Here is a 27,430-nt window from a genome sequence, read left to right as displayed (position 1 = left end):
AGGAGGGGACCTTAGAGCTATACTGCTTCAAATGTGCAACATTTTTCAAGACAAGGAAAGAACTCTAAAGGCAATTCAGAGATTATCAGGGCTTCTTCCTTGGTTTCAAAAGGGGGAGTATATCACCTGGGTTTCAACAAGCCAGAAGACCCCCACCCAAAGCAGGGTAGCTGGACTCACCCCTCACAGAGCCCTGGGGAAGTAGCTAACTCCATTTAGATTTCAAAGGTAGAGCCACCTGGAGCAAGGATGGAAGCAGAGGACATAGTGAGGACAAGTCTTCCACAGAGACCCCTACCAGGGCAAAGCTCAGCAGAGATGTGGGGCGTGGGGCTGCAGGCACCCCACAACCGCACACCAGCAGAGCCCCAGGCATACCACTCCAGCCTGGGAGAGATGCTGTGTAGGCTGTGCCCAGCAAAGTCTCGGGGGCAGGGATACTCTAGTGTGTCTGGAAGGTGGGACCCCTGCCCCAGTGGGCCCGGCGGGCAGAGCATCAAATTAAAGATTATTCTCGAGGCTTGATTTGATGTTGTTTGTCCTGTTGGGTTTTGACTTGCCTGGGACCTATCACTCCTTTCTTTCCTGTTTCTCTGTGTTGGAATGGGAGTGTTTAACTCTTTGCCTGTACGACCATTACATTCTGAAAGCACATAACCTGTTTGAATTCACATGTTCACAGCTGGAGAGGAATTTGTCTCAGGATGAATCTTTGCTTGAATCTCACCGATATCTGACATAGATGATATTTAGATGAGACTTTGGGAATTGATGCTAGAACTAATAAGACTTTGGAGGCTAGTGGAATGGTGTGAGTACATTTTGCATTTGAGGACATGAATTTTAAGGGGGCCAGGAGCAGAATGCTAAGGTCTGAATGTGTGTGTCCCCTCAAAATTCATGCTGAAATCCTAATGTCCCATGTGATGATATCAGAAGGTGGGACCTTTGGGGGATTGCTTAGGCCATGAAGGTGGAGCCCTCATGATTGTGATTAGTGTTCTTTAGAAGACAGTTCCCCTGGCCCTGGTCCTGTGAAGAACGCAATAAGCCTGCAGAGGGCCCTCACCTAGGCATGCTAGCACCCTGATCTGACACCTCCAGCCTCCAGAGCTAAGACAAATACACTGTTATTTATAAGCAAAATCTGATGAGTGCACCCAGTCTTAGTAGTTATAAAAATAATAACAAAGAAAAAAAACACATAGGAAAATGACTGTTGGGATATGTTGCACAAAAAGTAATTTCAGGGGCACCTGGGTGGCTCAGTCAGTTGAGCATCCAACTCTTGGTTTTGGCTCAGGTAAGAGTCTCCATTTCTGTGCTCAGTGTCGTCTGCTTGAGATTCTCTCTCTCCCTCTCCCCGCTCTCTAAAATAAATGAATAAATAAATAAAATCTTTTTTTAATAAAAAAGGTAATTTTTTTGAGGCGAGGTGCCTGGCTGGCTCAGTCCGTAGAGCATGCAACTCTTGATCCCAGGGTCATGAGTTCAAATCCCACAGTGGGTGTAGAGATTACTTAAAGAAAAAAAAAAAAGCTTTTTTTTTTAAGTAATTTGAAGCTTTGGAAGACATGTCTATAAGTACTCTGTGAATAGTAATTTAGAGAGGTTAGGGTTTTACATCTTTACCTTTTAAAATTCTATAATAAAAAGTAATTGTAGGGGCACCTGCATGGATCAGTCGGTTAAGCATCTGACTTCAGCTCAGGTCATGATCCCAGGGTCCTGGGACACAGCCATGCGTGGGGCTCCCCACTCAGCAGGGAGTCTGCTTGTCCCTCTGCCTCCTCCTCCCCCTGTCCCCGCTCCTGCTATTTTTCTCTCTCAAATAAATAAATAAATCTTTAAAAAAGAAGTAATTGTAATGAATCTGTATTTCCCAATCTCATTTTTTCCTGATATCCCATCTTTGATTTCAAATTAAATATGGATACTTTGTACTGAGTACTACTCAAGAATTAACTGATTACACTAGTAATCATACCTTCATCTATTTGTCATACTAGTTTTCAGCTGTATGCTTCTGATATGGCCCATATGTGCGTGGTTCATCTTTCTGTGTACATTTAATCTTCATTTCCTGTTAAAACCATCTGGTTAAAAGCATCATTATGAAGCATAAAAATATTGAAGGTTCCCTAAGAACGGATTGCAGGATATGAGATAAGAAGAACAGCCAAGCAAAAGACACAACCACTATTAACTGAAGTAATGTAAAATATGCTTGCAGAACAGAAAACAGACACTTGGGACTGCTGTGGAAAAGAAGCAAGGATGCTCTAAAAGTGCAGCTTCACAGAGTATTAACTGTTCTTATTTTGTTGGCCTCAAGTTATTAATAAAACCACGGGTTTCTAAACTGTGAAGGAGGACATACAATCAAACCTATATTAACCAAAGGGCTGAAGGAGTAGCCTAGTCTGACTGACTAAATTTACTTATAAAGCCTTTTTTTGACTACTGCTATTGAAACCCTTTCTAAAATGTATTAAAGTATACTTTCTTGCTTTAGTAAGTACAGTATAGCAAACGTAATTAAATCACTGGTGACTGCAGGTCTTACCATACACTAGGGTCAGCCTTGTTGTAAGCATCAGTTTTCACTGGACCCTAATGACCATGTGGACATTAGGGCTAAATGTATACAGACTGACCCTAGGCTATTCATTCTTTGGAAATCCCTCTTTTTTTTTTTTAACTAAATTGTTTAGAATCAATTTTTTAAAGGGGAGGAAAGGAGCTCATTTTCCTGTAAGTCAAAGCAGGAAAAATAAACCTGGTTATCTGAGCTATTACTATATCACTAGAGCTTTTCTAAAGTAATAGATATTCTTGAAAAATCTGTTCCATTTCAACACTTTTAAGGAAATGAATGCCTACGGGCAAAGCTGGGGAAAAAGAAAGGTAAATCCAATTCCTATGTGGAGAAGAAAACAACCCTGAAGAAAGCCGTGCAGTACCCCGATATTTACTAAGTGTGTCTTATGTACTAGGTATGCCTGTGTATCACATACACTGCTAAGCACCACGGCTACAGAAGCCTTTTCGGCCTGTGCCTCAGTTTCCTTATCTGCAAAATTCAAAGACTAGCCATATATATCTCTCCGTTAATATACAAAAGCTTCCCATGCTGTGATTCATCATGAGCAAAGGGATATTACTCTAGCATCAACTGTGTGTGTGTGTGTGTGTGTTGGGGGGAGAGGAGGTTAGGAGGAGTAACTTTCCAAGAGGAGGTAGAATGCACAAACTCCTAGGAATACTATTCTCTGCAGTTAATTTAGGAATGCCAGCTAGTCATTTTACTTCTCTTTTTATTGCTTTTGGGCAGAATACTAAATGAATAACAAATTAGGAGTTGATTAAGTTATATGTTAAGGGATTAAATATTAAATACCCCAAAAGAGACAGTGAAGCACCCATAGAGGCTTGAATTCCTTTCGGTTTCCTTTCAAGTCTTATCCTAAAGGACAAATGGCATCAGCATTTGTGGTCTGATCCACAGACACTGGATTCGGCACCAGCAGAGCAGAGTTGGATTTGAGTTCTAAAGTCTTAACAGTAGCAAACTGTATGATCTTAGACAAGTCACCTACTCATCTGCAAAATATTTTCTTCTAGTTCTAGTTCTCACTAAACAAGAATGCCATGACAGATTCAACACATTTCCTCTGAAAATAAAGACATCACACAAATAGTTCAGAAGAGTGCCATGCATATAATATATTTTGATTTTGGAAAGGCATTTGACCAAGTACTGAATGCAAACATTAAAACAGACTGCATATTCAAATGGGTTCTTAACTTTGAACAGCAAGCACTGAGTAATGAATCAGAAGGAATGCTAGAAAGACGGATTGAATTAACAAGATTAAATTTAACTGTGGATCCAAATGAATGGTCTAGATCACTCCTGAAAATTGCTGCTATACGCACAGAATAAACTTCTGGCATTCAGTTTGAATACATCACTCTCCGTGTGGGGAACAACTGATTCAGTGGGTTTTCCTCTTATGGTTCACAAGTATAAATGCAAACCCTGGCAATACAGTGAAGAAAAAAAAAAATACCACCCGACAAGGATGGAGCAGGAGAGGCCTGACTTAAGTTCATGTGAAAAAGAACCGAGAGCTCGAGCTGACTTCGAGCTCAAAAGCTAACGTAACGTTCGCCCACCGATGGCAGAAGGGCAGTGTCCAGCACAAAGGAGTCACAGCCTAGCTTCCCTGCCTTCTCTGCATCCTGTGCTGGGCACCACACGTCCAGAGCAATGGACTCGGGCCCGAGGGCACCCTACTGAAGGTGAACCTGACAAACGAGAGCAATTCCATGACAGAAAGTGACCAGAAAGGGAAAGGATGGGGAAAACAAGTCCTGAAGGCTGGCGGAATGAGGACTAGATAGTCTGGAAAAGAGAAGTCTTGGGGTAGAGATGATAGTATCTGATGAGCTGCTAGTGACAAAGTGCAGACCTAAGAGGACACATACCAAAGTAGATCTGGGGTTGATATGAACGGAACCCAAAACACATCGGGCTGCTTCAGCACAGGGGACCTTCAGGTAGTGCAACTGTTGTCACCTCTGGCTGCACCTCAGAAACACCTGGGAATGGTTTTAAATCTATCAAAGCCCAGGCCACACCCACAACCAATTAAATTAGCATCTCTGGGGGGAGGGCGGGCAATGGTAGGTATTAAAAGCTCTCCAGGGGTTTCTAATGTGCAGCTACACTTGACAATGACCAAGGTAAATACAATCAGGGTGGCCACGTGTGTGGGGGGGGCGGGCAGGGGGAATTCCTTCTCAGAAGGCTTTTATTTCCCAGATCTTTTCTGTTCTAGAACCTTTTATACTTTTAACTTGTTAACAATATCCTCTATGATCATGAAGATTAGCGCTCTTGGCAAATATCTGAGAAGAAATCAAGTTTAAATGGCACAGTCTCTTAAAGGGAAGAATTCAGGCTGAGTTATAATAGCTAGCCTATTCTATTCACGAGTGTGAGCTTCAACAACTGAAGCACTACTATCTTTGTAGAAAAGGACAACAGTACTGGCACCTTCATATAAAAATTTAACTCCAAAGTTTTGTAAAATAAATTTAAAGCATGGTAACATTCAAGACTTCTCAAGTTTTTTCCATGATGAAATAATTCTTAAAATCAAGCAGAAACTCCTCTGTAGTTTGAATGGTCTCGGCCACTAGTAGCTTAGCCAATGTATGCGATAAAATGTTTTATTTTCCTACTTTAAATATTTTCCAAAACTTTTTAATAACAGAATAGCCTGGATTTTTCGTAACAAATACATAGTTCTCCACATTTCCTTCAGTGTTGGTTATATTCTTAATCCTATTCTTCTGACCACTGAATAGAAATGTTCATACATACTTTACTAATCTCCTTTGAAAAGATACATCCGTATGTGTTCCAAAACCTTCTGGCCACAATATAGGTCGGACATCCACTGTAGTGGGTGGGGTTATGCTTCTAAATTTTAGTGACCCCTCCACATTTCTCCACTTAAACATAACACACCCTCTAAACTTTAAAACTTTCACTTTAGGTTACGGTGAATCATCAGCCATTTCCTTTTACTTTTGTTATCTGCCAATGCAAACAGCTCCTAATGAATCTGAAGCTTCTTCAAGGCTACTGGAAGTCTCTCTCGTTAATCTTTGTCATGTGGTTCATAAATAATGAGAGCGGTATTAAAGATCATCATCTTGTTTACAGACAATCACCACCAAAAGAGCCTGGAAGAACGCTGTGGGTTTGACTGGACGTATGCAGCCTGAACGAGCATTTCAGGAGTCCTGATGTGGGGACGGACGAAGCAAATTATTTAACATTTTACCAAAAGCTGCTAACTGTACCGCGTCTCAAGGAACGACTGCCCTTTCCGTATCAAAACGCTAGCAAATAACGGCCTTACAGACATCTGAGCAGCTGCTGGGTGGACAGTTTGCACCACGGCCAACAGTCACCTTTCCGTTTTTCAAGCACATACCTCTCACAGAAATGTTTTCAGTGCAGCAGTCTACAGAGCTGGTTCTAACACCGGCACGATGTAACAACAAAATTCATGATGATTTTGCTTTTTCAGTCTGCCCCTTTCTTTTTTATATATAAATATATATTCTTCCCTCCCTCTCCGTCCCCCAAAGAAAACCAAACCAACAACACTTCCACAAAACCTGACTCAGAGTTATGAATATAATGCTTTCCGTGAAAGCAGACCAGCTTTATAGGAGAACAGCTTTCATGAGAAGCAGGAAGCTGATCTGAGCAGCAGAGAGAGAGCAGGGATGGGGCGGAGCAGAAAGGAACTGAGCTGGGGGAGAGCGAAGCACAGACAGTCGGGCTGCTTCCAGTTACTTATTGACAGTTTCATCTGAGAGCACAGATTTATGAACAGGGTGAGCATCCGTCCCGCCGTACCTTTTCTTTCTTTTACGAATCTCTGTCAAGCTGGCAAACTATTACACAGGGGAAAGTGAGGCCTTACAGCCTCGCCAGAGCCCAGTTGCAGGGAAATGATGTAAGCTTCCCACCTCCCACCAGCCCCCGCTCTGCCAATCCACCTCTACTCTGACCTGTTAACATCCCCCTCCCTCCCCCAGTGCCACTGCCAGGGGGCCGCTGGGCCCCAGGCTCGCCTTGCCGTGTCCTACTGTGCAGCGGAAAGTATTTGCCAGAGGATAAGGAGTATTTTTGTTTTCAGAAAAGTCTTCAATGAAAAAGCAAATGCCTCCCTATTTAAAAAATAATGCTGAGTTGACAAAAAGCTAGTCAGTCCCCAGGAGAAATAATATTAAATAGGACTGAGGTGAGAAATGCAATTTAGCAAAAGGCACAGAAGGTGTGATGTAGCAAAGGGTGTAATAATGGGAGTTAGGAGACAGGTTTCGCTATGCTAATACCACCTCTGTGACCTTGGACAATTGGCTTCATCGCTCTGGTTTCATTTTCTGAAAAAGGAAAGAGTTAATATAAATTATATCTGAGGTCTCTTGTACTGTTGTAATTTTATGAACTGATACCCAAAAGAAATAAGCCAGGAGCAAAAAAGCAATCTAATGTGGACAACTCTTTGTTGTTTGCTCAGAATTGCAAGTAATTCCTTCTATGGAGCTATTTAAGATAATGCTTTGCCAAAGTACTAGTAAATGTGAACAGGACCGGCAAAAGATTTGTAGGGAAAAAAGTGACAGGCACTTCAAATGTGAATCTTGATCTAGAGAATTTATAGAGAATTAGGATTATGTAGATTCATGCTCAGGACAGGACAATTTATAATCCCATGCATAGAAGCAATTAATACCTATGACATGACCCTAAACAGTATAAATGATTTACCTTGATCAGCAGTGTTCTAAGTTTAAAGGAGACGCGTGCGCGCACACACGGGAGAAAAAAATTTGTTTTAATTATGAACCCACAATATACTGGTTACTAACGCAACAGTCTTCAAATTCGGGTGGGCAAACTCCCGGAAGTACGTGAAAGTTGCCAAAGGGTACGAAGAGTATGCAGGCACAAAGATGGTAAATCAATTTCCAGATCAACGTTTCTGAGCACGTTTTCCTAGAACTGATGTGCTAAGAATGTCCTAGAGAGTAAGTTCCCCTTTCCCACCTTCCCTTTCTCAATCTCCCTACTCCGGCTCTACAAAATCAAGGCACATAGCTCAACCATCACAAATCTCATGCTGAGGCAGGAAAAACCTCTGGGCAGGACACAAGGGGACAATGAAAAATACTGGTGGTGAAAAAGTATATGGCCCTAGTCACTCCTTTGACAACTCAGGTGGCTTTGCCAATTCTTTGCTTGGAATAAACTTGGAGCAGGACCTAATTTGGTTGTCAGCTGAGAAATCATTAAACATAATTTTAGGGAGCCCGGTGGCTCAGTCGTTAAGCGTCTGCCTTTGGCTCAGGTCAGGATCCCAGGGTCCTGGGATCGAGCCCCGCATCGGGCTCCCTGCTACACAGGAAGCCTGCTTCTCCCTCTCCCACTCCCCCTGCTTGTGTTCCCTCTCTCGCTGTGTCTCTCTCTGTCAAATAAATAAAGAAATAAAATATTTAAAAAAAAAAAATAATTTTAAATGATAGGTCTGAGATTTTTTAATAAGAACCCGTAAGTTCAAAGAATTAAGTGACATGCTACATTCATGCTCTCATCTTCTTCAACTTATTTATGTAAACAAAATTTCACAGTATATACATTTAAAAAGGAATGAAAAACATACTAAACTCTCTTTGCAATGAATAATCTCACCCACTGATACATGAATAGAAAGAAAAGCACCAATAACGCATTTAGAGATAAATTTCCGATAAGACCGTATTTTTCTATTATTATTTATCAAAATTTGTAATTCACACACGTTATTTTGATCAACTGTGTACTAGAAACCACCATAATGATAACTTTAAAAAAAAAAATCACTTAGAGGCTTATCATAACAGTAAATTCTGTTACCAGAAGTATGATAAGGTGGTCAAAAATAGATTTTTAAACATAATACAACATAAGGATAAAAATTTAGTGAGGAAAAAAGAATTTAGTGAGGAAAATGTAGTAACAAAGACCTCAAGGAGAAAAATTAACACTAAAATTTCAGACTGTTAAAGAGTAGTTTGTAAATAGATAGTGGTAGTTTTATATAGCTATGGAGTTTGATACAAAGAAACATGTTTAAGAAGGATAGAACAATTTTATTAAGAAATTTCAATATTGGGATGCCTGGGTGGCATAACTGGTTAAGTGTCCCACTCTTGGTTTCGGCTCAGGTCCTGATCTCAGGGTCATAAGATCCAGGCCCACATTGGGCTCGTGCTCAGTGGGGAGTCTACTTAAGACTCTCTCTCCCTCTCCCACTCCACCCTACCCCCCTCGCTCTCTCACTCTCTCTCAAAATAAATCTTTTTTTTTTTTTTAAAGATTTTATTTATTTATTTGACAGAGAGAGAGAGAGACAGCGAGAGAGGGAACACAAGCAGGGGGAGTGGGAGAGGGAGAAGCAGGCTTCCCGCATAGCAGGGAGCCCGATGCGGGGCTCAATCCCAGGACCCTGGGATCTTGACCTGAGCCAAAGGCAGACGCTTAACGACTGAGCCACCCAGGCGCCCCTAAATAAATAAATCTTAAAAAAAATTTCAATACTTACAATCAACAACTATTTTAGCATTAGCAAATGATTTAAACTTATGACAAAAAATTTAAATGTCAATGAAGAAATACATGAAGAAATCCAGTTTTCAAAATTCTTACTGGAGCAAAAATGTTTAAAGACCATTACACTGGTCACCCTTCTTTCATTCCAAAGCACCTTTCAAGGGTCACTACAGAGTTAAAGAAGAAGAAGAGGAGGAGAAGGAGGAGGAGGAGGGGAAATCTAGAACCTCAGGAAATGAGGCACTTTGAGCAACTAGGCTTCCCAGTTACCCATGGTTCTTCTTTTAGTACCACAACAGTTTTGTCTCCTAATTTTCAACTACTATAAATGAAAATCTTCTCAAAATGGGGAACTCATTCTTATCTTCTTAGACCACACCAAACTTTCATCTTTTATTATGTTTCTCACACAATTTTCACTAACCCTGCTGAGTGTTCATACAATGCCCCGAGACCTATGCTGCTGCTCCCGTGTGGCTCCCTGGATTCCTGCCAGCAAACTGGGGGCTGTGGGTTCAATTCTTGACCCATGGATCACAAACCAGCAGCCTGTAAGCTGAGGTACTGAAACTCCCTGAGCTCCAACTTTCTTCCCTCTAAAAAGAGATTAATCTCATCTTCCTAAACTACCTCACAAAATTGAGACAAGTTCACAGACGTGAACATGCTTTACTTAAAGAAAAGGGATGTTTTTCCCTTTTGGTCAGGCTCCTCCTATCACTTCTCACCACTAAGTGTCTCCGTGAAGCTCCCCTTTCCATCCTAATTGCTAGGAGGTGTGGAAATCAGCAAAAAGCTAACTAGATCTGTTTAATTCTGATAAAAACTATTGAAGCCAAGAAGGTATGTCTTTTATAAAATACCTCAAGCTTGTGATTTTATTTTGAGAGGTCAGTTAGGTTCTGATCATTAACATGGCTGGATGTCTGAATAATGTACACAGAGATTTAACTCTGTATATGCTCCAAAACCTCAGTCTGCACTGGTATAATTTTGGTATCAAACCCATCCCACTCCCAATTACCAACACACAGGTGCATGTTACTTTTACTAATTATCTACTCACTAAATGTTTTTGCTTGTTATGGTACTTGGTAGTCCAAAGCTTCAGTCTCTAAGGTACTACTCCATCTAGTGCCCTAGAACCTTAGGTTCATCTCCAGAAGCACAAAGTAAACTTCCCACTTTCAAAAGCAGCCAACAAAATTCAAATAACATCAAAGGGAAGATAAGGTTTCAAAAAGTTAACTGATACTACCTATTCTATTTAAAAGGTCCATATGGTAGGCTAGGCACCTTATTCCATGAATTATTATGTGCTTACTATTTTTTTTTTTTTTAAAGATTTTATTTATTTATTTGAGAGAGGATGAGAGGAGAGAGAGAGCACATGAGAGGGGGGAGGGTCAGAGGGAGAAGCAGACTCCCTGCTGAGCAGGGAGCCCGATGCGGGACTCGATCCCGGGACTCCAGGATCATGACCTGAGCCGAAGGCAGTCGCTTAACCAACTGAGCCACCCAGGCGCCCTGTGCTTACTATTATTATAGTCTCACTTGACCCTGAATCTGAGCCTCAAAATATTTAAGTGACTTGCTCAAGGTCACAAAAGCAGTCAAGAAAGCCAGAACTAGAACTCAATCCTGCAGATGGATGGTCCAGCAAAGTTCCCTCGGACATGTACATGCCCCACTGAAAGTGCTGGTATAATCAACAAAAGGTGTAGTGAGAAGCTGTGGCAGGATACCCACCCTATCCTGTGATTCCCACAGGGCATAAGGTTTTTTTGGGGGGGAGCGGGCTTTCTGGAATCATGCAGATCTGAGCTTGAATCCAGACCATGTTATTTAACTTTTCTAAGGCTCAATTTCCTCATCTGTAAAAGATAATAACATGACCTATAAGGTTGGTGTGGGCATTAAAATAGATAGTGTCCTGGGGTGCCTGGTGCACAGTTGGTTAAGCGGCCAAGAGACTCTTGATTTCAGTTTAGGTCATGATCGCAGGATCCTGGGATCAAGCCCCATCTTGGGCTCCCCGCTTAGTGGGGAGTCTGCCTCAGGATTCTCTCTCTCCCTCTGCCCCTCCCCACCCCGTCTCTCTCTCTCTCTCTGAAATAAATCTTTAAAATAAATAAATAAGATAGTGTCCTTAGCACTGTACCAGTTATAACCTTGCATTTACTAAATAATTACTAACATTTTTGAGCTCCTATGGTATGACATGTCTTGATTCATCTAATTCTCTAATAATCTTATGGCATTATAGATACTATGTTTTATCGATGAGGAAAGACTGTCCAAGAGAGCCTAGGGTTCCAGAGCCAAGAAGTCAAAGCACTGGCACTGAGGCTAAGCAGCCTGACTCCAGAGCTCACACTCAGAACTACTGGGCCCAGCCTCTCAGAGAATGATTATAATGAGGGCATGACGCCTTCATTCTCACCATCACCATCACCATCTTCAACTCCATCATCAACCTTTTCTGTAGTTAGCCTGGAGGGCCACCCTGGCAAGGAGACAATGAGCTGGGAATTTGACTAAGTGAGACTGATGGGAGTAAGGGCTGCAGTGAAGAAGCCAAAAAGGAAGACAGTCCTTGGAAGAGAATAATGTGCAGAATGGAGAAACTACATGGACGCCTGAAATTGGGAACATGAAAAACTATGGGCTACTAGACTGGGGCACTTAGCCTAAGAAAAACAAATTCATATTTATAAAATGTTATCAGGTGCCTAAAGGAACACTAAGAAGAAAAATGGCAAAAACGTGGCCTGTGATAGAATTTGGGGTCTACTCCCTATCTATTTAATAACTGTTATCTGACCCTGGGGGAAAATGTGATGATTTTAAACAACTGTCATTGATGACCTGATACAGGCACAATGAAAAGCATTTACCTCTGAAAGTACCCAAGTCCAGCAAAATGTCCCTTTCAACTACCGAACTGCAACTCTATTCCTTTGGCAAATCTTAAATCATATGCTCATGCAATGTTACTTCTGAGTTCCTTTGGATAACTGTGTTTTGGTCTTTGAATCCACATTATTCTCCTCTATGGCTACTGTCTAAATCCAAAGTCTGTTTTTTGTTTTGTTTTGTTTTTTCACTTAAAAGAACTGGAAAAAAATTAGTCCATTTCCTTTATGCAGAGTTAGACTGCATCCTATGTGTTCCCAAAAGTTCTGCCCGTATCACTGGTACAGAGTGCTGATGGCTCTCATTTTGAACACAGACCTGGTTTCCCCATTACCTTATAAGATCCCACAGAAGAGAATCCTTGTTTTTGTTCATCTTTACATCCCCAGCACCTAGTACATTATGTTGTACCCGATAAATATTAAAAGATTAGTTGAAAGTTTTCAAGCCTGTTTTCCAACTCCTTCAAGGTTTCTTTTGCCACCGAACTTACTCCAGGAACCCATCTGTTTAGATAGTGATAATCTTACATCACCAAAATGGATTAGGATTTAGTGGATTTGTGATGACTTCTCTGGTAATTGGTAGGGGAAATAAGAAGGGAACACCCTTGAGTTGATGTTTCAGGATCCATTTTGCTGAACCTATGCCCAGCATTCAGTTTTCAGACAAAAGATAGGCCTCAGGGTCATAATCACTTAAAATTTATTGACCAGCTCAAGGGGCTTTGTTAATCCCATAATATCCAGCACAAGGTCAGTGTCAGATAAACACTTTTATATTGGTTGATTAATTGACTGCTGCTATAGAACTGCCACAGGCCAAATGCAGACCATCCTTGAAGTACCACTGACCAACAAGTACATTAAAAGATTTAACAAAACACCAGTTAGTCTCTAAGATAGATAAGTAGCTGTACAGAAATGTAAAATTATAATATAGTCAGACAATTAAAAAAATCCCCCAAATATCATACTTCTACTTTTTTCCATATAAAGAAGGTCTTTGAAAAATGTAAGGTTAAAAGAATACAAAAAAGAAAACAAAACATTCTCCCATTAACTAAATGGTACAATCTAATAGAAACTGTTGGCCCTTAAGGTATGTGATGAGGGAGAGAAATTCAGGATCAATGATCATCCAGTATTCCTGAAATTTGCCAAATCTGATTACTATTTTGACAAATCTAAACATACCTATTTGAAGTCGTTACCTGAAGGCTCCCGAAAATTGCAGCACATGCCCCTTTTATTAATAAAACCTGAGCTCATGTGCACTGGTAAACACAGCAAAATAGTAAGGAAATAAACTAAAACTTCAGGTTGTTGCATAGATCTATTTTGAAATGTTTCAAATTTCCCTAAGATATCCTAGCATTATTAGACACCAAGAGACATTAAGATTGAGCATTCTGTTCAATGCTAAGGCTGCTATTACACTGAAAATCAGTTTAAGATGTTTTTAAAAATCAGCAATCTCATAAAGAACACTGTTATCTTAGTATTTTTTTAAACCCAAAACATCTTAAGAAAAAAAAATTAGGAATTGTAAATAGATTACATTTTGCAAGCTGATAGACTTACAAATTTTCCCCAAATATCAAAGTCATACTAAACTGGGAGACTATTAACTTATTAATTTCTTGATGGGATTAATCTCTTCAATATAAAGCCACAGTCATAGCTACCTAGGAGTTATACATATAATGCAAAAAAAAAAAAAAAAATTGAAGTACCACAATGATTATAAAGGTTAAAACAGCATAAATTATCTAGCAAGTTACAGTTTCTCCTCACCACATACAAATATTTTCCTTTTACTTTTGTGAAAGACATTTCAATTACCTACAGTCAAGTACTCTGTCTCAAGGAAAGATTTCTATTAGTATTAACACCTTTTAAAATAAATGAGTATTATCAAGTATAAAATTTCAGTACTCCTTTTTTAACTGTGTACCATTACTGAGAGTTGTAACATTTGTTAATTTTTATAGTTCCTTACAAATAAATAAATCATATTTGGTAGAAATATATTCTCTCAAATCAGATTACATATCACTTACCTGTGTGTTCCCTTTAATCTGACAACTTTCCCCCTAAGAAAGGTTTATTTCTCCTATACTCTAACACCTCTCTAGCTCTAAGAGGCTTCCTATTTGAAAGTCATCATCTGTCAATGCTTCAGTAAGTCACTTCTAAGGGGCATAGATGGCTCTATAATACACTAACAATTTTTACTGGTGAAAATTTAGCAAACATATTTTACAATATATTTTCACTTCAAAGAAAACTACTGAGATAAATATTATTTCCATTTCATGGAGACAGACCCTAAGATCCAGAGAGGTCAAGCATCTCATCTACTTAATGAGCTGAAAAGTCAAGCCTTGAACTAGATTTTCTTATTTGAAATCAGGTTCTTTTAGCATATACTGGAGAGTTTAGAAATATATTTGTTCATCAATACAGTATAAAATTTATGGGAGGGGGCACCTGGGTGGCTCAGGTCATGATCCCGGGGTCCTGGGATCGAGCCCGGAGTCAGGCTCCCTGCTCAGTGGGGAGTCTGCTTTTCCCTCTCCCTCTCTCCATGTTCATGCTCTTTCTCTCTCTATCTCAAATAAATAAAATCTTTAAAAAAAAATTTTTTTTAATTTAAAATTTATGGGAGAGGAGGAATTCTACATGCTTCTAAAAGGCCTCCTCCCCCTCCTACCCACCTTGAGCACCTGATTGTTTCTGCATCTTAAACCAAATCTTTTTAAGCCTTTTATTGGACTTGCAGAGCTCCCTGAATTCTCTAACTATTGTTTTGATCCCTTTTACTCTTTCATTATTTTTCTAACTTTCTTCACTGTCCTATGAAAAATGAAGAACATCAAGAGGCTCACTGGAAAATTACCTAAGTTCACTTTTTTCTTTAGATGGGTGCTGTAGTTTAAAAAAAAAAAAAGGCTTCTTTTAGAATCTACGAACACCACAGAAGAAGGAATGTATACCTTAAAAGTTAATGATATGATTCTATCCTTAATCTATAATTCTGTCCTTAAGACTATGGGGAAAAAAAAAAAATCTCTCCAGAAAGGCATTAACCTTTAGGAAATTGGCCAATTCCCAAGAGTGGATAATGCCTGGAAGCTGGAGGCATTACGGGTTGTGTTAAGGAGGCAAGGTCATGAAAGGTCAGGAACGAAGTTTCCGGTAATACTGGGACAGGCAAAGCTGTGACTTCTGTTTGGGACCACACACAAGCTGTGCTGTTACTGAGGAGCGCAAACCCTCATCTCATACTATCTTCCAAATCCAAGTGCTGGTCACAGGCCCAATGGAGGAGCTTTTGATGATGGAGTAAATAATAAGTAAACAAGGTCTCAGAAGTGAGAGGGAGAAACAAGCAGCCCTATATGAAAGAGGGAGTCACCTGTGTAGGCAGGATGGAGCTTACACTTTAAAGTCACTTAAAGAAATAAGAGAAACCGGTAAAATAAGAGGGGTGAACATTTAGAAAACCGAAGTAAAACAGATACATATATATAAACATTGTACAAATAATTTTCTGCTTAACCATATTACAAAACATATAACTAATTACTTGATTTATAAATCTTCATGCTTAAATCTGGTACAACACACTGGTCCCACAGAATGGTGACTTATGAAAATATATTCAAGTGTTTACAAAGGTCCACTTCAAGGAAATACTTCATATTTGAAACTGTAAAACTCTAGATTGTACTCTCTATATCTATAAACTCTATATGATATGTGAAGTCGTGGGAAAATGATGGAAAGCACCAAAACAAAGGCATGAAAGAATGAATCAAAATTCACGGACCGTGATGCAAAATCTCTAGCCAAACTGTGGAAATCACCCTTTTAAAACAAATTTTGTTTTGTAAATACATCTGAGTGCCTTTTCTGTGATTATGAAGGCCAAGACACTCAAAACAGGCATAGAGACATACTGAAATATTTCTGTACTTGAGCAATCATCAGATTCGACTGCCTTCCTAGATATCTTCCCAGAGAAAATGAAGAGCACAATTGCACTTCTGAAACTTTGAATTGTATGTGGCACTGTTCAAAACCCAACTCCACACGGGCTTTCCTACTTCCTCTGGCAGAACTTCCTGAAACAGCGCCAAGAATCATTTGATCGCTTAAACCAGTGCTGATGAGTTGGAAGCAGCTGGAGTACATGAATCAGTGGTCATTTCTCTGTTGTATTTTTGTTTTCAGATAAATATCTGGAGAACCAAGTAACTTGATAAAGAAGGCTCTCTGGAAGCAAGGGAAAGGCCACTGAATTAGGAGGCAGAAAACCTGGAGAATTTCAGGTTCTGTTCAGTTCAGTTCTGAATTAGAATTAAACAGGTTCAAATGTTCTCTATTTTCTTCTAGCTAATAGCTTTGTTTTATCGGTTCTTTTTTATAAGCTTTTGGAGGGTAAGAAGCCAAGTGCATCTCTTTATCTTCTGAGAGTACAAGATAATTTGTCAAATAGTAGATGTTCAAAGATATATACTCATCGAGTATAATTAATAAGCTCAAATAAAATGTTTTCCTCATGTTTTCCCCACTAAATTTTAAAAATAGGAGAAAGAGGTTAAAATGACGTCTAAAGGTTCCAAGTGGATATGTCAAAAAGGCCAAGTGGAAGTTTCATGGGGCAGGGAAAATGGGTGTGACACACTATCACTAACCCAGACGACACAGATGTTCTTTGTAAACGTCATTCATTTCTTACCTAATGGAGCTTTTAACTTCTCAGATTCATGAATGCTCACAAGTAGCCTATATATGTGATTTTTAAAGATTTTTTTTTTTAACTTATTTATTTGACAGAGAGAGACACAGCGAGAGAGGGAACACAAGCAGGGGGAGTGGGAGAGAGAGAAGCAGGCTTCCCTCGGAGCAGGGAGCCCAATGCGGGGCTCGATCCCAGGACCCCGGGATCATGACCTGAGCCGAAGGCAGACGCTTAACGACTGAGCCACCCAGGCGCCCTATATGTGATTTTTAAATTAAAATAAATATCACCTACAATCACACTACTATCGACATGTTTGACACCCAGTATTTTTTTTTTGTAACCTCAAAGCCTGGCACATAAATAGGTACTCTGCCTTTAGATCATGCTATATGTTCAATTCTTACCCCATTCTTTTTTACTCACATATGTTAGTTCTAGGAAAAATAACGTAAGCATTTCCTCATGTTATTAAAAATACTGATGAACAGGGGCGCCTGGGTGGCTCAGTTGTTAAACATCTGCCTTTGGCTCGGGTCATGATCCCAGAGTGCTGGGATCGAGCCCCACATCAGGCTCCCTGCTCAGCGGGGAGCCTGCTTCTCCCTATCCCTCTCCCCTGCCTGTGTTCCCTCTCTTGCTGTGTCTCTCTGTCAAATAAATAAATAAAATCTTTAAAAATATATATGGATGAACAACAACAACAAAATATTGATGAGCATATTCTTAATGGCTGAATTATTTTTTTTTTACTGGAATAGGGAAACTCAGGCACAGAGAACTTAAGCATCTTTAATAAAGTTACCCAGTTTACAGGTGGTAAACTAGGATTTTTAACCTGAAATGTGTGATTCCATGCTAGTAACCAAACTGCTTCTTGAGTGCACACGCCTTCCACCTCTCACTCTACCACATTTGCTCCTGGCTTCTCTCCAACGTGAAACGGCTGCTCAATCCAGGCTGGCTTCCTTACTAATCCTACTCTCTACCCTTCTATCCCCTACCCCCATGGCTCCAAGCCCCTCTTCTTACTTTGTGACCATGTTGTTCATACAGCTCCCTCTGGCTGTCAGTCACTTGCTCCTTTCTGCACCTATTCAAAGTCTGACCATCTTTTAGGATCTGGCTCATATCCCTTCCCCTCCATAGGTCTTATTAAACAATCAAAACATTCATTCTATTTATTCAATAGTTACTTAATACCTACTGTATACCAGGAACTGCTTTGAGCAATGGGATAAAAAGAACAAAATAGATAAGGCTTCTACTCTCCTAGGAAGAAGAGAAGATAAGCAAAAAGATAATAATAATTTGGCAGTGAGATATATTATTAAAACAAGGTGTTTTCTGTACTATTTCTGGCTGGCTTTCTGCCAACTTGCTGTAAAACTATGAATTACTAAAGGCAAGGATTCTGTTTTGTATCTAAAGCCAGGCATATAATAGGTACTTCAGTGATGAGTAAATTAATATGTGTATAAATGAAGAGGATAAAGAATGGATGAAATGATAAATGGACAGAAGGATGAATGAATAAGGTGCCTGGGTGGCTCAGCTGGTTAAGCCTCTGCCTTCGGCTCAGGTCATGATCCCAGGGTCCTGGGATTGAGCCCCACATCGGGCTCCCTGCTTGGCAGGGAGACTGCTTCTCCCTCTCCCTCTGCTGCTCCCCCTACTTGTGTTCTCTCTCTCTCACTCAAATAAATAAATAAAATTTAAAAAAAAAAAAAAAGGATGAATGAATAAATGAATGAACAACTGCCTCAAACTGAGACAGAATCATTTTTTCTCCAAGTTTTGCTTTCCCCAACTAGGTTATCCCCCCAACTAGTTTGAGGCTCAACAGCCTAGAGCCTGCAAATCTGTGTTGGTGTGGCCTGCCCAGTGAAGATGAAAATGAATCTGAGTGATTTTAGAGCAGGCGTCTGCAGTTAAGGCATGATCCCCACTATCTCCTATCCACTTACCCAATGCCCAGTTCCCACAGTCATGCTCTCTGCCTGGCTCAGGCAAGCATCTGCCTCCATATAATTTCTCCTTCAGGACAAGGTCCCAACACAATAACTAACAGCAGGCGGCAACCTGAAAAACTTTGTAACATATTCTTTACTACTTCTTTAGGAATTCTGACAATAGCAATTTCTAGTCCAGATTATCTAAAATTACAAGAAGAGCCAAATCATTCCAATTTATCTGACTAAATTTCCAAAAGCTTACCAAAACTAAGTTCATTTATCTGCAAAAAAGGTTAAAATTTTCAAAATATTCAGAGAAAGTGGTGCAATATATATATATATATATTTTTTTAAAGATTTTATTTATTTATTTGACAGAGAGATAGACAGAAGAGCACAAGCAGAGGGAGTGGCAGAGGGAGAGGGAGAAGCAGGCTCTGCACTGAGCAGGGAACCCGATGCGGGACTTGATCCCAGGACCCTGAGATCATGACCTGAGCCGAAGGCAGACGCTTAACCATCTGAGCCACCCAGGCGCCCTGGTGCAATATATTTTTAAATAAAGCAAGATAAAATGGCAAAGCCCTCAACAGTGTGAAATCACCTGCTTATATCACTGGACACAATAATCACAAGTCATAATCAAGGACACCGTTTCTCAAACTTACTTAGCCTTGACAACAAAAATAAATCCACAGACAACACTGTGGACTGCAGTCTAAGGAATATGTCTTAATAGCTAAAAAATTCACTTAAGGTGCATATTTAATTGTCAACAGTATCATAAACACAAATGCAAACTTTGGGACAAAAATCCAATAGTAATTTCAGTTATAAGTTAACTAATCAGACGACCTAGAAAATACACTATTTCTTTCACATTTATCATCTAAGTAAAACATAAAAAAAATTTTAATGCTCATTAAGAACTAGCTAACACCTGAGGCTATGTCTACTACTTGGCTCAAGTTTAAGAAACCAGATCTAAAAAAAAATACAATGAAGAGTTATCTCTCAAGAAATGAATTCATGGGGGCGCCTGGGTGGCTCAGTCATTAAACGTCTGCCTTCAGCTCAGGTCATGATCTCAGGGTCCTGGGATCGAGCCCTGCATCGGGCTCCCTGTTCGCATCGGGTTCCCTGCTCGGCAGGGAAGCCTGCTTTTCCCTCTCCCCCCGCTTGTGTTCCCTCTCTCACTGTGTTGCTCTCTGTCAAATAAATAAATAAAATCTTTAAAAAAAAAAAAAAAGAAATGAATTCATGTGTATTTGTGGGCAGATATATATGTAGAACAGACTGAATATTTTTAATCAAAGTTCATTCCTGATTAATATTCAAATGCTAATGACTCTTAAAACTTAAAAATTTTATATGTCTCTGCCTATAACCTAACATTCTCTGATGGACAAATAGTTAATAATATATAAATAAGCTCTTTAAAATAGATTACTGATATTTAAGAGAACCATGTGGATGAATCATCTTGGCCAAATAACTACCCTCTATTTATTTATTATTAACACTTCTGATTCTACATTCTACATTCCTTAAAAGGAGAACATTTGTTTAACATTAAAGGTATAAGAAAGAGCATCAGAAAATATACCTGCAACTTGATCTTTTATTGCTCTTTCACAAAAATGTCCAAAAATTATAGTAAAGTGTGAATCTGACCAATAAGAGTAATTATAGATTGAAATCTGAAATTGAATAGATTCAGTCTTATAGACTGAATTCTGGAACTTCTTAGTTTAGGGGTTACTGACCTCCTCTTTGCAGTAAATATAGTATAACCAAGTATCTTGTTCTCTTGTATCCTCCTACCATGTTTTAATAACATAATTAAAATAAATTCACTTTTTAGTTTTCCAGAACTGCTCATATATATATATAAAAAATATAGGTTTCTTATTGTGGAAATATTTCCCTTATTATTTCAAGTGGCTCATGCCAATTTAGCATCATTAAAATTTATAAATTTTGATAAAACATTTTCCAATGAAAACAAAGAACCACAGAAAAAGAAACAATCACATTTTTGCAGTCCTGAGTTAACTAAAAGAACCATAATTGGAAAGAAAGGCTTCTTATAAACATCAGAATTATCAAAAATATAATAATTTAAAGACTTTTTAATTGTATTTGCTGTCACATATACAGTATGGGCCTTTTGAGAAGCTATTTTTTTCCACTTTGAAATACAGATATTTCCTTTTTATCTTAGCATAATCAGCTCCCAATTCCATCTCCAGGTACTATGCTGACTCTCTTCCTCCTTTCCAAAAATTTGCCAACAGCAACTATCACCTTTTTCTCCCTTCTTACTTGCCCCTAATCCAGTGCTGTATGGCAGCTCTCACGCTCTCCATTTTTCAAAAATGACTTCCTGTAAGACCACCAATGGCCTACGGACTGCTAAAAGCAGCAGTGGGTTCACATCCATACCTTACTGTTTCCTCCACTTGGGTTACTGACTTGACATTCTCTTGGTTTCCCTCCTGCCTCCTGGCCTGTCCTCACTCAGCTCCTGTAGGAGTTCATGCCACTCCATCTGCCCTCTTCCAGGCCTTGTTCCTATACTCTCCTGCATTTTTGTCTCCTAAAAGCCTACTAATTCAGATTTCAATTGAAACATCACTTCCTCAAAGAAGCCTGCCCTGCTCCTAAAGATTTGGTCAGCTCCTCACTTAGAGTAATTCTCTTACTACCCAACCCATTCTTCTGCTTTTAAGCATTTATGAAACTCTGAATTAAAATAATGCATAAGTAATTATTTGACATCAACTGTCTTCAGTAGAATGTAAGGTTAAGGGGCTGTGCTCTCTGGTGTCCACCACATGGGATTCTATACATGAACATTTGAAGGAAGAAATGAAGAAACAGAGAAAGGAAGGCAGGGAGGAAGGGAAAAATCTGTTTTGATAATTGATTGACAAATTGAGAACTATTAACTTTGATTCTATAAGGTGTGTAAAACTAAAGAAAAAAATAGTAATCACTTCAATAACTTGATTCAGATATTAAAAACAAACCAACTGCAAAATCAGCCAAAGTTCAGAACTAATTATATTTGAGATACTATATGTAAGTTAAAAGTACAATTCATCTCCAAAATTGAAATGACTAGCATGTTTGTAAAAAAAAAAAAAAAAAGACTTTAAAAAAAAAAAAAAAGATAGTTCCAGAAATCAAAACTGAAGACTGTTTTGCAGAATCATTAATCTACTCAGGCTCAGCAGAAATCAGGTTATAATGAAGAAAAGCGTTAACATATTAGTATTAATATTTTTAAAACATGAATTAACATTTTAAAACTATTCTCAGTGACTCAGTTTGCTCTTAAAAGTAATAAATAAAGCATTAATTACTCCAAAAATCTAGTATCCTGCACTGCTGGTACAAATCATTCATTTATGCTGTTTCCTTATTCATAAAATAAGCAGTTGAGTTGCTGTTAGGTTATCTGTGAGGTTCATGCCTCTCAGAGTTATACAAAGAAACCTAACAGAGTAACTAACATCCAAGTCAATCAGAGACACTGCTTCTGAGATTAACTATTCAAAATACAAAAGATCATAGGCTTAAGAAAGCAGAGAAAGTCCTCTGAACAACCAAGATTTGTTTTATTAATACCCAACAAGTCCCATACTTAAAGGCAGGGCTTTCAACTTCACATGGTGATTTTTATTTTGATCATTGTTGTGATATGGTTCATTATCTTAGTAGAATCATATAACTGGGCTGCTAACAGCCTTGGGAAGAGTCAAAACGGAAACAGGATAAGAATGAGGGAATAGGAAAAAAAAAAAGATTAAAAGCACAGATCGTTCTCTAAAGAACAGCAACACAGAGCATTTATAGTGTGGTAAAGAGCCCAACATATCTCCATAACACATACCTACACCATTCCATTAATCCTAACAGCAATAACAGTGATTTTGAAATACCAAAGAAAGTAAAATTATGTTTATTAAATTCTGTTTAGCAAGGCAGGGAAATTATCATCATCAAAAGTTTAACATTTAAACTTAAACTTTCAAAGAGTTAAAAACTATTAAAAACAAAAGATTCTAGCACTTAAACTTGCAACCATTATACTTGAACTGGCATTACAGTGCCAGTGACAAAACATTAGCACGTTACCTTATTATTTACAAGCCAATGGCTTTAAAGTAGAAAATACTAGTAAGACGGTAATACTTATAGTAACAATACTAGTAAGACATTAGTAAGTAAAGAACCATTCACTCATGATTAAAAACAAAAAACAGAGAAAGTCCTCTCCTTTGTTGAAATTCGTATCTGGAAGCTGTCCTAAAATTAGTATTAATTGTTTGGCATTTGGGTGGCTGTGCGTTTTTAAAGATGGCTACTTAACTGACAGGCTAAAATAACTTTTCAATCACAAAGACATAACTTCAATTATTTTGTTAAAAAATCAATACTTTAAAAAAAAAACACAAAAACTTAATTTTATAAACATTGTCTGGACACCTGGATGAAACTAAATACAATGTGACTTAGAAACAGAAGAGATGGGTAAAGGTGGTCCAAAGACACAAACTTCCCAGGGGACAGAAAAATATTGTTTAAAAAATTCCTAGGAGCACCTGGGTGGCTCAGTCGGTTAAGCGTCTGCCTTCGGCTAGGGTCATGATCCCAGAGTCCTGGGATTGAGCCCCACAGGGGACTCCCTGCTCAGCAGACAGCCTGCGTCTCCCTCTCCCGCTCCCGCTCCCCCCGCCCCGGCTTGTATGCACGCTCGCTTGCTCACTCACTCTCTCCTCTCTCTGATAAATAAATAAAATCTTAAAAAAAAAAAAAAAAGGTTTCTATATAGGGGCACCTGGGTGGCTCAGTCTGTTAAGCATCTGCCTTTGGCTCAGGTCGTGATCCCAGGGTCTTGGGATGGAGCCCCACATCTGGCTCCCTGCTCAGTGGGGAGTCTGCTTCTCCCTCTGCCTCTCTCCCAGCTTGTGTTCTCTCTCTTTCTCTCAAATAAATAATCTTTAAAAAAAAAAAAAGGTTTCTATATATGCCATATGTGTACTGAAAATTCTTTAGGTAAAAACTGCACAAATTTTTGCCAAATGTTTCCAAAAGCATACAACAATTTTGCAAAACACTTGCTACCTATAGAAAGTACTTTTTTTTTTTTTAGATTTTATTTATTTATTTGACAGAGCGAGAGAGGGAACACAAGCAGGGGGAGTGGGAGAGGGAGAAGCAGGCTCCCCACCGAGCAGGGAGCCTAATGCGTAACTTGATCCCAGGACCCTGGGATCATGACCCGAGCCAAAGGCAGACGCTTAACGACTGAGCCATCCAGGTGCCCCAGAAAGTACTTTAAAAATACTTTTACCAGGTTAACATGAATATTTTATTAAAGAGAAAGTTTGCCAAAATATCTGATGTCCTAACAATCTAAGAAGTGATTGCTTCTTCCTAAATCTTTGAAATAAAGATTTTTTTTTTTAAGTTAGAGATCCTTTAAAAAAAAAAAAAGTATTTTGGCTCATATATATACCTATCGTCCTAAAATAAACATGTGCCGTTATAGATGTAGTAATACTGTATACAAATTGATATACTCTAAACTCTACTTTAAAATGTGTAATAGTGGTAATAATGATATAGCAGAATTCTTTTTAAAAAAACATCAGACAACTACTCTTAAAGAACATGGTACAGGATTAAGCATTAGATTTAATAAACTCTATAAATTCTATCGTACTGCTGATAAACTGCATTCCTTATGTATAACTCAAGTAAGTTTTATTATCTTAAATTTCTGTTTGCAAACAGCTAACTCAAGGATATGAAGTACCAAGGATGTATGCAATGTTATAAAAACTGAACATCAGCAGCTCATGCCCATAGCAGAGGAGTCCAATTAGCAAACTACTAACTATAATTTGGCATATAATTCGATTCTTAAAGCTACTTTTTAAAAATCTCTGCTTAATTCCACAATTATTATCTGTCTAGTATGTACAAAGCACTGTTAGGCCCTGCAAGACCGAAGAATGAAGAAAATAAGGTCCTTTCACTGCATACTTGCTAGGAGCAAGGCACGAATAAAGGATCACAGAAGGGAAATCCCCAAATTTTGGAATCTTGAATGAGACTGGCCTATATCACCAAAAAAGATTGAGCAGAAATGGAGAAAAGGCTATTCCTTTCCTAGGATGCAGGGGAAGTGTCTCAGATTTCTCTTTTATCCATCCTACACTTCAGAACTTAAGTGTGATTACTCTATAAAAGCTCAGTAAATTAAAGTATGATTAAAGATATTTTAAGACAAAACTAGCAGCTTCCATGAAAAATTAAAAGTTTGGTTTAAATTTGCTCCTAGTTAAATATAGATTATTCTTTAAGCAAAATTCATTCATGAATTCACTTATGAATAACAATTAAAAAGGTCAGCCTCAGATCAGATATCAGGTAGACTTTAGGTCTTCCATATTTTAAACATTTATTTGCATAATTACAGAAGACTAAATCATGAAATTTAGTCTTATTAAAAATACTGACCGTTTAATATTTTAAAACCATGGGATATTTTTTCTTGATAGCATACATGTACCACTCATATTTTTGGTAAACAACTATTAGGAATTCAACTAAAGTTTAGTGTAACTGACATCAAAAGATAATGTTCCTTTACTAAAATGAATCCCCTGTGGAAATCTTACTTTTGACTCTTCAGCAAAATAAAACAAATTGTTAATATGTATTAATCACATGAATGTGCTAGTATAAGATAACAATTTTGAACATTCAAAGAAATAGCAAGGATGACAATACTGAAGGACAGTAGTGAGAATAAGAATGGGAAAAATTAACAAAAAACCTTTGGATGTGACACATCTTTTTTTTTTTTAAGGTTTTATTTTATCTATTTGTCAGAGAGAGAGTAGAAGCAGGGGGAGCAGCAGAGGGCAAGGGAGAAGCAGACTCCCTGTTGAGCACAGAGCCCGATGTGGAACTCGATCCCAGGACCCTGTGATCATGACCTGAGCTGAAGGCAGACGCTTAACTGACTGAGCCACCCAGGCGTCCCAGATGTGAGACATCTTCTGCTAAAATACTAGCACAACAGAAGCAATGTCTCTTAAAATCAGATAAAAAGGCAATATAATCTCCTGGTAAACTAAACTCCTTATTTTTTCATTTTTAAAAAAGAATGATGCATCAGTAGTCTATTTTTATTACATTAACCTTTCATAATTTCCTATATCTGAACTTGAACTCTATAAATGATGCCAAGCAGTTAAAATGAACTAGACTCAATTAATTGCCTACATAATGCCATAAGTAACTCAAATTTTACCTAAAAGATTATCGGCTTTTTAAAATCTGCTGCACTGATTGAAAATGACCTTACCAAATATAATGCAGAGTTACATCAGGGGAAATTCACTGCCATAAATATATAATTATATAAGTAATAAAAATACCCTAGAACTTGCCAACTCATGTTCTTAAAACTAGATTTAAAAATTAATTCTAAAGAAAATGATAGTAAAACTTAAAAGATACTCAACTTCTTAAGGTTCCCGCAGGATATGGAGAACTCAAGTACAGAATGAAGACAGGGCTACAAAGAGGATACGGCTCAACATTTGACTAAAAGCTGGCTGCAAAACTGGGGAAGAACAAACTATATAAACCGTGAGGACTAAACTCCTTTAACTTCTTCTCTCTGGTCATAAAAGAGGCACCCTCAACATAGGTTAAGTGTCTATGTAGAAAAAAGCATAAAGAAGTCTGTTGAGATGGGAGGGACTGCAGCGTATCCATCAACATTTGTTTGAAAAGACCTGCCAGGCTTTCAGGAGTTACACTTAAATAATGTGACCCTTCCAGACAGGACAATAAGGAGACAGATTAGACCCTTCAAGGGATGATTCATCTTCCGACACATGGCGAGAGGGGGATCCAATATAAAGCTCGGATTCTGCATGTTTGCTTAAGCGTCTGGGCAGCTCTTGGTGTGTCCCTGTAACGAAACCGGTGAGCGGATGGAACCTACAGTCCCAGGGTGAGTTACTCATGAAGGCTTCAGACTGAGCCGTAAAACCAACAACTCTTCCAGGCCAACCCTCAAACAAGAACACCTGCCTTCGCCTCTTGTCGGGGCACAGGACAATTCCCAGTGCAAGATGGGCCGGGGTGCTTACTCACCCCTTTACAAGACCTGTCACCTGACTCACATTTTGAAGAAAACTCTTAAACATAAGCAGTAGAATGAAACAATGAGAAGCCGATTTTAAAAGCAAAGTAGCTGACTTCCACAACTCTAGGGGGAACACAATGCGAGAAAGTGAGAAAAGACACAGGCAACTCTTCACCAGCCTGTGTAATCCTTTCCCGGTTTCTCATTGCTCCATAAACTCGGTGACTCCCCGTGTGCTCGAGGGCTGGAATATAAAATGAGACGGTCCTTCAAGCCCCACAGAGTTACCATATCAGTTAGAAAATCTTTGAGGGACCAATATTTAAACAACTGCCTTTCCTATTACCTTGAAAGTCTCAAGATTAACCCACCTCTGGGGGTGCCTGGGTGGCTCAGTCGGTTAAGCGTCTGCCTTTGGCTCAGGTCATGATCCCAGGGTCCTGGGATCGG

At 38.8% G+C, this 27,430-nt stretch overlaps 1 protein-coding gene across 12 annotated transcripts in view; it reads right to left on the bottom strand.

The window, feature by feature from the left end:
- BBX (BBX high mobility group box domain containing) overlaps window positions 1-27,430 on the bottom strand; it is a 272,393-nt gene that overhangs the window by 194,202 nt on the left and 50,761 nt on the right. Inside the window, exon 1 of one of the 12 annotated variants that reach the window (XM_078065717.1) lies at window positions 6,012-6,051. The exons of the other annotated variants lie outside the window; for them this stretch is intronic. The gene's annotated coding sequence lies outside the window, so the exon portion shown is untranslated. Of the gene's footprint in view, window positions 1-6,011; window positions 6,052-27,430 lie in introns of those variants that run through there. 12 annotated transcript variants of the gene reach the window in all.

The sequence above is a fragment of the Halichoerus grypus genome, chromosome 1, assembly GCF_964656455.1.
Source record: "Halichoerus grypus chromosome 1, mHalGry1.hap1.1, whole genome shotgun sequence".
Taxonomy (NCBI): Eukaryota; Metazoa; Chordata; class Mammalia; order Carnivora; family Phocidae; genus Halichoerus; species Halichoerus grypus.
This window is presented reverse-complemented; position numbering and strand designations above follow the sequence as displayed.